The following is an 11,397-nucleotide window of genomic DNA, read 5'->3' as shown; positions in this document are numbered from 1 at the left end:
GAGATGTCCCATACGCAAATCAAAATGTGGCAATATATTAGGCTTGATAAATTTGTTGTAAATTGTTAGTAAATCCAATGACGTGAAAATAGCTATTGTCTTTCACTATTGTATCTTTTACAGCAAATTTACTCTGTTAATGTGTTATGGTATCCCTGTTATTCAGGGTGTGCATTTATATGGGAATTGTACTTTCTCCTGGTATTTTTGCCTTGGACATTGCACATTTGAGAGCCCAAATACAGCAAGAAATCTCTGACAGATGTATTCCTTGGGCAGTACCATGGGGGCTTTTTGAATGTAAATATTTTCATTCCAGGGCATTAATCTGGCATAAGACTCAGCTGCTGGAAGTCTATGTGGAATATACACCACCAAAATGGATTTTAGTTTCCTGACATAACAAGAGAGATGTGAAAATGAAGAAAAAAGTTTCCAAACTTCTAAATGCATTTCTTCTGCAGAGGAAAAGAAAACCTTTCTTTTTAAAATTGGAAGAGTTTTTCCAGTGCTCTGAGAGTTGCCATCTTGTCTTTCAGTTATACTTCTGTAAACTGAAACACAAAATGGTTCTTAATGGCATTGCAGCTATGATTATCCAGCTGATAAGGATATGTCTATCAGAGGGGTTCACGTTAGTTTTTGCCTCTTTAATACCAATTCCATCATTGCGTCCACAGAAGTACAAAGACTTATTGATTATGGACATGTGAATACATTTCTCATTTGCATACCATCATGTCAGCAACTGGCAGTAAAACTGCTCAGTAAAAATCTGAGTATGTGGAAAATAAATGACACGTTTGTGCTTTCATACATTAATAACTTTTTTAAAGGAACTGACCTTTTGGTATGCAACATTTACAAAGTAGTACATAGTTGCTACTCATTTCATCACTTTCTCTTCCCTCTCCTTCCTATGTAGAATTTAAATATCCTCTTTTAGTTTTATTTCTGGAGAAAAAAGGTTTTAGTTTTACAGTTATAACTGCTAGACTCTTACTATCACAGTAAGTGAAGGTTGCTTTGGTGGCCCTGGCAGTAGGGTGCAGGCAGCTGCTGGCTGCACACTGGAGGGCAATGCTCAGGGGACGTGTAGCCATGCAAGTCATGGTTTGCTTTACATGCTTTTGGGGGAAAAAAATGACATAGGAGGGCTAAACATGGATTATCCCCATGTCAGTCACCTTTGTGATGGGGCTGTGGGGCAGCAGCCTTCATCACAGCACGTTGCTGAAAGGAGACGTCTCCGATCAGGGAGGAGCAGGATGCTGCTCAAGCCCAGGGGATAAAGTCCATTAAACGTTTCTCGTGCCGCTTTCTGTGCTCCCAGTGTCGGTGTGGAGCATCTGGTCCGTGGAGGTGGGGAAGGCGTCCTCATGGAGGAGGCTGTTCTGGGAGAGTGGGTCCCCTGAATGGGGTGTAGGGGTTGCTTTTGCTGGAGCCCGAGGAGAAAAATCCCGGTGCTCCTCTGCCCTTGCCTGCCTTGCTCTGTGCCCAGCAGCTGTTCCCTGCCAGCTGAGGAGCCCCCTTGCTTCCGAGACCATGATTCATTTCCAAGCCCTGGCTGAAACCAATGAATGGGTTCAGAAGCTGTTAGGAGTGCAGATTGCAGCAGAAAGCAAGGGTAAGCATTTTGCATGTCATTTTTAATCCAGCAAGGACCTGAAGTAAAGTTCTGCTGCTCAGCTTGTCATAAGGTCCCAGGGAACCATGGTTTTCTGCACAGCCAGCTTTCAGCAAGTTGTTCTGCTCCCCTGGGGCCTTCCCCTGTGCTCCCCTGGTTAGTGCTTATGCTGCACAGTGACGTTACGATGATCTTTCTGCACCTATGACCAAGTGTCCTAGTGTGAGGGCAACCAGCTCAGGTCACTCAGTTTGAATAGGTGACTCCTTTCAGTATGCACGCTGCGAGAATTGTGGCATCAGGGACAGGGCAGGCTGAGTCACGAAGGGCAGGTGGTAGCTACAAAGGAGTCTGGTTTTGCAGGAGGAATGCCACTGCTGCTCAGAGCCACCTGGGTGTCAAGAGCTCACGTCATAGGTGCAGGGTCCAGCTGAAAACAGGCGCTGTCTCTGGAGCCTGGCTCACCACGCAGTCACTGCTGGGCAAACGTGCTGCTGGAACCAGCTGCTCTCTACAGGACAAAGTGACCTTTGGGAACAAAAAGATCCACTGTGAGGGCAGTGGAAGTGCTTTCATTAGCACAGGCTTCAGCAGTGAAGCTGTGAGATGACCTGGCTTTGTCTGTTGCAATAGTCTGGGGAAAGTGGAGGCTGGTTTTGTCCTTCCTGGCCACTGGTGCACAGGGCAGGCACTCCCTGCTTCCAGCACCGCAAGGTACTGTTCAGGCTCAGGTTTGTGCTCCTTCGGCTGTACCTGGCTTTTAGAGAGAGCAGCGAGCGGGCCACTTGCAAGGCAGGCGCTGGTCTGCAGGGTTGGCAAGCCGGCGGTGCAAGGGGCAGGGCAGCTGGAAGCACTCCTGCTGCGCCCAGCCTGAGCAGAACTGGGTACCTGAGCGATGGGCAAGAGCGTCAGTAGGTGGCACTCGTGATATGCGGCAGATTTTCTGAATTTTTTGCATAGAAAGGGAAAATATATTCACTTTTGTGCATTTTGGCTGGCCTCCGCTGACAGCTTTAGGTTCAGCTGCTGGCATGTACGGCTCAGCGGGAGGTGAGGGCCACAAGGGTGCTGGCAGGCACGGGATGGGGAGATACGACGTTCCCAACACCAGCAGCACTCCTGCCTCTGGCTGGGGGGGGTCGGGGCCACCAGCAGGAGCTGTGGGGGCTGGAGAGCAGAGCCGAGTACGCCATGCATCCGGGCATGCAGCTGTCTGCAACCTGGGTGAGTCTCCAAGGAGTGCCCTTACTCACGCTTCCCACTTGTGATTTACTCAGCAAGAAAATCCATCCATGCTGAATGTCACTGGAGAGGTGAGTCTGTTGCAATGTGAGGTCAGCTCAGCGTGCATCTCCTGCTGTCCCATCCCTCTCTGTAGCTGCCATACTCCCACACGCGATGCTCTCAGGTACTGGACCAATGCCGCAGCAGAGCACGGCTTCAGGCCTAAAGTCAGCCTAACGCAAACTTTCCAAACCTTCAGTAAACCCAGTGTGAAAACCCCATTTAAAATTGTTTGGACTTGAGATGTGTTTTTCCAGTCTTTGTAGGCATACTCAGTGCACAAGCCATTGGGAAAGGGACAACCCGCAGTGACAGGGCAGCAGTTTGGGAGCTGCTTGGAAAAACAGGGTTTGTGCAAATCTGGGGCTGGAGGGGACTCGCAGAGGATGATCAGTGTGACTGGGAGCTGTTGTGGATCACCTGTGAAAAACCGTGGTGGCTGGGAAAGGACTGTGACTGGAAAATGGTGATATGGGGGGAGGAGGAGGAGGAGGAGCGATGGCTGGTTAGTCTCACCTCAGTCCTGGAACAACCATGGAGTGTGTCCCCTGGCATCTGTTTCCAAACATGCAAAGGACAAGAAATGAGTCAGGATTAGTCAACATGATATCAGTCAACATAATATTCCCTATGACAGGGTTACCCACCTAGCTGACCAAGGAAAGCCAGTCAATGGGACTTTTTGGATTTCAGTAAAGCTTTGGATACTGTCTCTCACAGTCTCCTCCTGGACAAAATGTCCAGCACACGGCTGGATAAACACGTAATGCAGTAGGTGAGCAGTTGGCTGATGGGTTGGGCTCAATGGGTCATAGTAAATGGGGTTACGTCAGGCTGATGGCCAGTCACTAGTGGGGTTCCGCAGGGATCCGTCTTGGGGCCAGTACTCTTTATAGTTTACTCTTCAAAAATGACTTGATGCAGGACTGGAATGAATACTAATTAAGTTTGCTGATGACACAAAACTGGGAGGAGCTGCTGACACTCTCTGGGGCAGAGAGGCCCTGCAGAGGGATCTGGACAGACCGGAGATCTGGGCAATCACCAGCCGTATGGAGTTGAACAAGGGCAGGTGCCGGGTGTTGCCCCTGGGGTGCGGCAGCCCTGGCTGCCCAGACAGCCTGGGGAGCGAGGGGCTGGGGAGCAGCTCTGCAGGGACCTGGGGGCTCTGGCCGACGGCAGGCTGAACACAAGCCCCCAGCGTGCCCTGGCAGCCCCGAGGGCCAGCCGTGCCCCGGGGGGCACCGAGCCCTGCATCGCAGCCGGGCGAGGGGGGGGATTGTCCCGCTCTGCTCCACGCTGGGGCGGCCTCACCCCGAGCGCTGTGGGCAGTGTTAGGCACCACAGGACATGAAGGGTATAAAGCTACTGGAGAGTGACCCGAGGAGGCCGCAGAGTTGGGGAAGGGTTTAGAGGGGAAGCCATATGAGGAGCGGCTGGAGTCCCTGGGGTTGTTCAGCTGGAGCAGAGGAGGCCGAGGGCAGCCTCATGGCCTCTGCAGCCCCCTCCCAAGGGCAGGAGGAGGGGCAGGGCTGGTCTCTGCTCTCTGGTGCCCAACGCCAGGCCCCGAGGGAACGGCAGGGAGATGGGCCAGGGGAGGGTTAGGCTGGGCATTAGGAGAAGGTCCTTCCCCCAGAGGGTGGTGGAGCCCTGGAACAGGCTCCCCAGAGAGGCATCACGGCACCAGCCTGGCGATGTTCCAGAAGCACTTGGACACGGCCCTCAGAGTCACAGTGTGAATTTGGGGTGTCCTGTGCAGGGACAGGAGTTGGGGTTGGTGAGCCTTGTGGGTCCCTTCCAGCTCAGGGCATTCTGTGATTCTATGATTCTATGTTTCCCAAGGCAGATGCTGCTTGGGCAGCCTGATGGCTTTCTCTGGCAGGAGGACCGGGTCTGTGGGGCAGGGGAGAGTAGCGGGCCCATGTACCCGGGCCAAGTGAGGACCTCAGTACTGTCTCCCACAACACTCTCAGGCAGGAGCTGAGGAGATATGGGCTGGGTTCAGCTGGATGGACCATCTGTTGGGTGCAATGGGAACTGGCCGGGCTCACACAGTGGCCACCCAGTAATGACAGGAGCTGATGATAGGGCCAGTGGTGTTTCACATCTTTGTCTCATCCCAGATGAGGAGACAAAGTGCACCCTTGGGAAATCCATAGGTGGTGTTAAATTAGGGGAATGGGTGGCATAAAACACAGGAGAGGTTCAGTACAAAGGGACCATGAGTAAATTTCTGGGCCAACAGAAGTATTTAACTTCAAGAAGAAGAAGGGCTAAGTCCTGCCCCTGGGGAAGGGTCAGCCCATGCATTGGGAAGTGACTGCTGCACAAGGTCTGGAGATGTTGGTGGATGCCAGGTTAGATAAGATCCAAGGGGGCATTCCCCCACAAATAGGAAAAACATCTGCTAAGCAGCATGAGGAGTGTGGCCAGCTAAACAAGGAATGTTGTTATCATCTCCTCTGCTCAGAGCAGGCAATGACACCTGGGGAACTGCATCCAGTTTCAGGTCCCCAGTTCAGGAGGTGTGTGCTGACAGTGGAGAGGATCCAGCAGAAGCTGCCATGGCAGTGAGGCACCCTGGGCCTGTAGCCAAGGGGAGAGCTGGAGGCTTGTTGAGCTTGGCTACGAGAAGGTGAATGGATGGTCCGAGCACAGCCTGGGGCCGCTGTTGGCACCAGGAAATCTTCTCCGCCAGGAGAGCTGGGCAGTGCTAGGACAGGCACCATGGAGGTGGTGGAGTCCCCGTCCCTGGAGGTTTGAGGCTGGGCAAAGGCATGTCTCACCTGATCGAGAGCTGATGAAAGCCCTGGTATGAGCAGCAGGTTGGGCCAGTGTCCTTCCAACCGCTTCTATGGTTCTGTGTAATATCCTAAGGAAATGGGGAGAGAACTGGTAGATTTTCATGGACGGAAACATATATAAAATGCTTGATTTCATATCTTCTGTGCCTTGATCCATATTTTATTTTTAAAGTTTACTTCGTTTAATAAATAATTTATAGAATGTAATTTACAAAATACTTTAATATATCAAGATTAAGGTTATATAATACGTCCAAAATTTATATTTTATTATGAGAATTTCTGTTCTATTACTGCTGTTATAGACATCAAGAAGAACATTTGTATTAAATGCAGTCATTACTAAATAAGTTGTTTACAAACATTTAAGGCTCATGGAAGATACTGATGTAATGACCCAGAATTTAAAACATGTACATACAATTTTTCAAGTGACGCACACTCATAAGCCGGTTGCTCCTCTGCACACAAGAGTGTGTGTTCTCAGTATAATTCAGGCTCTGCTGTAATATTCATCGTATTCCTGGGAACTTTCTACAAATAATGCCCATGAGAGACAATTGATAATCCTCTGGAAATAGGCTTTAGCTCAAAATTACAGGATATTAGGAGACTAGAATCCTATGTGTAAGTAGACATATCTGTCTTGCTCTTTGTAGATTAGTACAATGCCTTTTAAGGCAACTGTTAATACCTTATTAAAATATTTACTAGTGTTTTGTGCACATCCTTTGGAGCATTTGTTTCTTTCAGATAACCAGTGTTCTTCCTCCAGGGCTTGCAGGGTGCATGGCAGCGGAGGTCTGCTGCTTTAACCCTGGTTTATTAAAATTCAAGCCCAGAAAAATGGTATGACTTGTACAAAACTCACTTGTCAGTTTAGTGGCAGAGATGGGGACAGAGGGCAGCTCTCCTGATCCCACAGCACTTTAATCACTGAACCAGAGTACAGCACAATGGACGAAAGGACACTAAATTCTTTAATGACGAGTTGACAGTGCTATCACTGACCAAACCAATCCCCCTCTCCACCTTGCTAGACACCCACACGGGGATGCAGCGTGCCAGTCCCTCGCAAGCCTTTTGCTGGGCTTCGCAGCTGTCCTTTGTGCCCAGAAGGATCCCTGCAGCCAGGACACAAGTTGTGCTGTCCACACCGTGCCCTTTCCAGTCTGGAATGCCAAGGAAAGCTGAAGATGAGCCTGAAGAGCACTGTTTGACTTTTAATAAATGTCCCCAGGGAGAATTTCTTGGACTTCAGTCTACCAAAGCAGGCTGGTGTGGTGGTGGTGTGGCAAGCCAAGCCACGAAGATCAGAGTGAGTGACATTTTATTACTGGAAAGGTCTGGAGTGTACAGTGGAGGAGAACAGCTCGTCCACTCTAACTTGATGAAGTGAAGTGTCCAGTGTCTCCCTGTCCATGAATACAAAGTGGCAGCTGACTCTGTAATGGCAATTTCATGGCCATGTCCCAGGAATGCAGCTGTTCTGCTTGCACGAAATGCCCTTCGGTGTTGAGCTTTACGTGTGTCCCTGAATTTCTGTTTGTGTTCAGGATTTTTTCCCATTTGGGAGTTCGACTTTGTCACCCATGCTTTTATTTGTAAATAGACATGCTAAAGTTCTAAAGAACAAGGATCACACGGTCACCGCATTTTGCTTGTTTTTAGGCTATGGATGTGCTGTAGAAAGCGTCACTCTTTTCCTCTAGACTCCATCATGGCTGAGCACAAGCTCTGTGGTGCAGATACGGGTGTCTGACTGAAGATCCTCTCGGAGGGCGGGAAGAGCATCCCCTGTCAGGAGCCAGGCCAGCAATGCAGATGTCCCGTGACCAGGCTCCAGCTCCCCGTGTCCCCACCTGCATGGCTGGGGAGCTCTGCCCACCCAGCCTGTGGGCACCCTGCCGCCAGGCAGCGAGACCTGCCTAACCCAAGGCTGCCCAGGGCCAAGATGGGGGGAAATATAGTGCTGGTCACCTGGGAAATATCACTATTACTAGGAATTGTACTGAAAGGGGATTCTTTCAAACTGATGCTTGTTTTTTCTTCCAAACAGTGGTGGGTAATCAAGGTATTTCATCAGAATACTCATTTTCCTCTATTTTCCTGTTCCTTCCTCCAAAAAGTAATCTAGAAACTGATTCAAAGAAATCAAATGAAATCCTTGCCTGGAAACATTTCTTTCTGGTACATTTTAATGGTTTATCTATAAGGATTCAATTTTGTCAGCAAGTTTCAATGGCAACTTAAAACTCATTTCCTTGGTATGAAATAAGCATTTTAAAATCATAGCTCATAGGTTAAAAATGGTTCCGTGTGTTGGTCTTTTGGTATCCTTCTCACAGATGCATGAAGCTAATAATAAATTTTGTAGATTCTGGCACCCACAGTGTATAGTAACAGACATAAAAGAGGGCAGCAGAGGTGCTGTCCTGCGTCTGATGCCACGGAAAGGTAAATTATGGAATAATTTAATGTTAAAATTTGAGAGACATGCAATATCCATAAAACTAGAACAGAATAAACCTCCTCACCAGCTTCTCAAGCCACGTTGACCTGTGATAAGCATTGCAAGCATGCCAGAGCCAGCTGGTTTAGGTGCAGCCCCTGAGAAGCCAGGGGACCGAGCCCCCGGCAGGCTGGTGTAGCCGGCTGCGCTGCCTGCGTGAGGACGGGTGCCCCCCTGCTCCCGTGGCGTGCTGGGTGCGCTGGCAGCCGCCACACGCAGCTCGTGGGTGGGAGGTCGTGTCGCACAACAGAGCCTGGAGGCTCCTTCCTGCTCAATCTGTACCAGGGACAGTATCAATGTCAGAAATAGTTTTAGTAAGGTTTTTTAATGTGCATAAAATCGAGACGATTTCAAAAGTAGAAATAAGAGACTCTCTGTTCATAATTTCATTCCCATGAGCACCTCTCTGCTTACAAATACCTCCTATTTGCACTGAATTTTTTTTACTGTTAATAGGTTTGGTGTTTAGAAGGTACAAATAACATCTCCACTGGGAAAAAAGAAATGTCTTTCCTGACATATAAAACATCTACTTTGTCTACTTTTGAACTAAGGAGAAGTATTTTAAGGACTATTAAATAGTTTTTAACATCTAATGGCAAATTATGGTTTGACTTGCAATACCACTGCCTTGCTGGTCCCTTTGTCCAGAGCATACATTTAGGAAGGTGTCGTGGTTTAGCCCAGTCAGCAACCAAGCCCCACGCAGCCACTCACTCTCTCCCCCCAGTGAGCTGGGGGAGAGAATTGGAAGGGTAGAAGTGAGGAAACTCCAGGGTTGAGATAAAGACAGTTTAACAGGGAAAGCAGAAGCTGTGTGCGCAAGCAAAGCAAAACAAGGAATTCATTCCCTCCTTCCCATAGGGAGGCAGGTGTTCAGCCATCCCCAGGGAAGCAGGGCTCCATCACAGTGACTTGAGAAGGGAAACACCATCACTCCAAACATTCCCCCTTCCTTCTTCTTCCCCCAGAGCTTTATATACTGAGCATGACGTCATACAGTGTGGAATATCCCTTCCGTCAGTTGGGGGCCAGTGCTCAGCTGTCCCGGCTGTGCCCCCTCCCGTCCCGGCTTCTTGTGCACCCAGCAGGGCAGGGGAGGCTGGAGAAGCCCTCGACTAGTGTAAGCACTGCTCTGCCACAACTAAAACACCTCCACATTATCACCACTGTTTCCAGCACAAATCCAAAGCACAGCCCCATACGAGCTGCTATGAAGAAAATTAACCCTGTCCCAGCCAAAATCACGACAGAAGGGTGATGCTGCACATGACAGCTGCTCTCACTGTGCAGCAACTCAGCCCGCTACCCACATGCCCTGGCCTGCAGGTCTGTGGCAGTGCCTGGGGAGGGTCGCCTGTACCGGGTCTGTGCCCCAGAGAGCAGGGCTGCAGAGGTGGGGAGAAGGGCAGAGGGCTCTCAGCCCTCACCGACATGCTTTGGAGGCTGCAGCCACTTATGTGCAAAAGCAGCAGTATGTGAAAGCTGTTGCATGTCTTCTGGGGCATCTAGTTATAATTTTTGTGGATTCCAGCTGAGAAACATCCTTTTGTCTCGTTCAGCGAGGATTTACAGGTACCGGCACTATGAAACCAGCTATAAGGCAACGAGCAAGTTTCAATGAAACAGTTTTCTGCTGTTGTCTGTTGGTTTAATCTGCAGTATTAAATGAAGAAATCGCCTAGTAAATTCATTTATTGGTCCCTTCAAAATCTAATAAAGAAATATGTCAGGCATTAATTTACCTAGAAAGATAATCAGAGAGATTCTTCAAGTGGAGCAGGCAGTCTGGACAGCATCTTTAAAGTTAATGGTCTATAAAGTGAGAAGCTAAGAGTCTGTGTAGCTTCAGTATCTGCTTCAGTATCTGCTGGCATCTCTTTGATGGTGGTACGCAGGAAGAGGTAACGAAAGAATATTGGTTTCCTCCAACAATACTCCATAGCCCTCCCCAGTCCTCGGCTCCCCACAGCAAATGAAAACTCCTCAGGGGAAGGAGGATTTTTCATGGTCATGACAAGACAGGATGGAGCTGGGACCTGTCTTTCTGGGTCAGAGATGGCTTCTGAGCTGTGGGTGACAGCTGGCGGAGTGCTGCACAGCATGAAGAGGGCAATGGGAATCGATGAGCGTGCAGGGGCTGGGGGGGGCTGCAGTCATGGGCTACAATGGCAGCGATCCTGCCTCTGGGCAGGGGGTGCCAGCCGGGCTGCACAACTGCCTGGCTGCACAACAGTGCCAAGGACTCGCCAACCTCAAGGAGTCACTAAATAAACACTGAGGAACAAACCTTTCGATGTTTGCAAAAAAGTTAGGACTTCTGAGTTACACAAAGGCATGCGGTCTGCTCTCTTACAGCACGATGAAGTAGCACCACACCTGCACTTTTAGCCTTTTTACACTGGTTCTCTATAATCAGATGCATGGCTCAGAGGCTGTTAGTGTTTGCCTTGCAGAAGCAGAGATTTTCCAGGGGTGCAGTGGCCTCTTCGTGAGCAAAATCTTCTTGAACCATTTTATATATGGGGCATATCAACATTAAACAATGGAAAAGTGTCTTGGATTGTAGGACCTTGCAATCAAGGGCTGGGAAAGGGCGTTGGGGGTCTCTGCTTCAACCCCTGCTCAGTGCGAGGCCAGCTCTGGGCTCAGACCAGGTTGCTCAGGGCTTTACCCTACTGGCTGTCAGACACCTCCACGGACAGAGACCCCACAGCCTCTCCAGGTCCTGTTCTACTGCCCCTTGGATAAAAACTTTCTCCCCACGTGGAGCCTGAGCTGCCTCAGCTGCGGGATGCGCCCCAGCCTCCCGTCCCGCCGCTGGGCCCCGCGTGCGGTGGCAGCCCCGTCTCCCTGATAACCCCTCACAGTGCAGGATGGCAGCCGTCGGCTCCGGCCGCGCGTGGGGCCGTCCCGCACAGGCCCACCCCACCGCAGCCTCCACAGGGCTCTCCCCAGCCGGGCAGGCGCCTGTGTAGTGGTCCCCCAGTTTGGTGCCTTGACAAGCTGGTGCTGCCTCACCTTCTTCAGGTCATTTACAGATGCTAAACAGTAATTTTTTACATGTCCTCTCCTCACAAGCTGCCTGGCTGTTCCTCACCAGGAGCAGGGCAGAGGGGGGAAGGAGCCTGCTGCCGCCAGCACCTCGGGCACGTCCCCATTCCTCCTGG

Source organism: Phalacrocorax carbo, chromosome 9, assembly GCF_963921805.1.
Source record: "Phalacrocorax carbo chromosome 9, bPhaCar2.1, whole genome shotgun sequence".
Classification (NCBI taxonomy): Eukaryota; Metazoa; Chordata; class Aves; order Suliformes; family Phalacrocoracidae; genus Phalacrocorax; species Phalacrocorax carbo.
Note: the sequence above shows the minus strand (reverse complement) of the source record.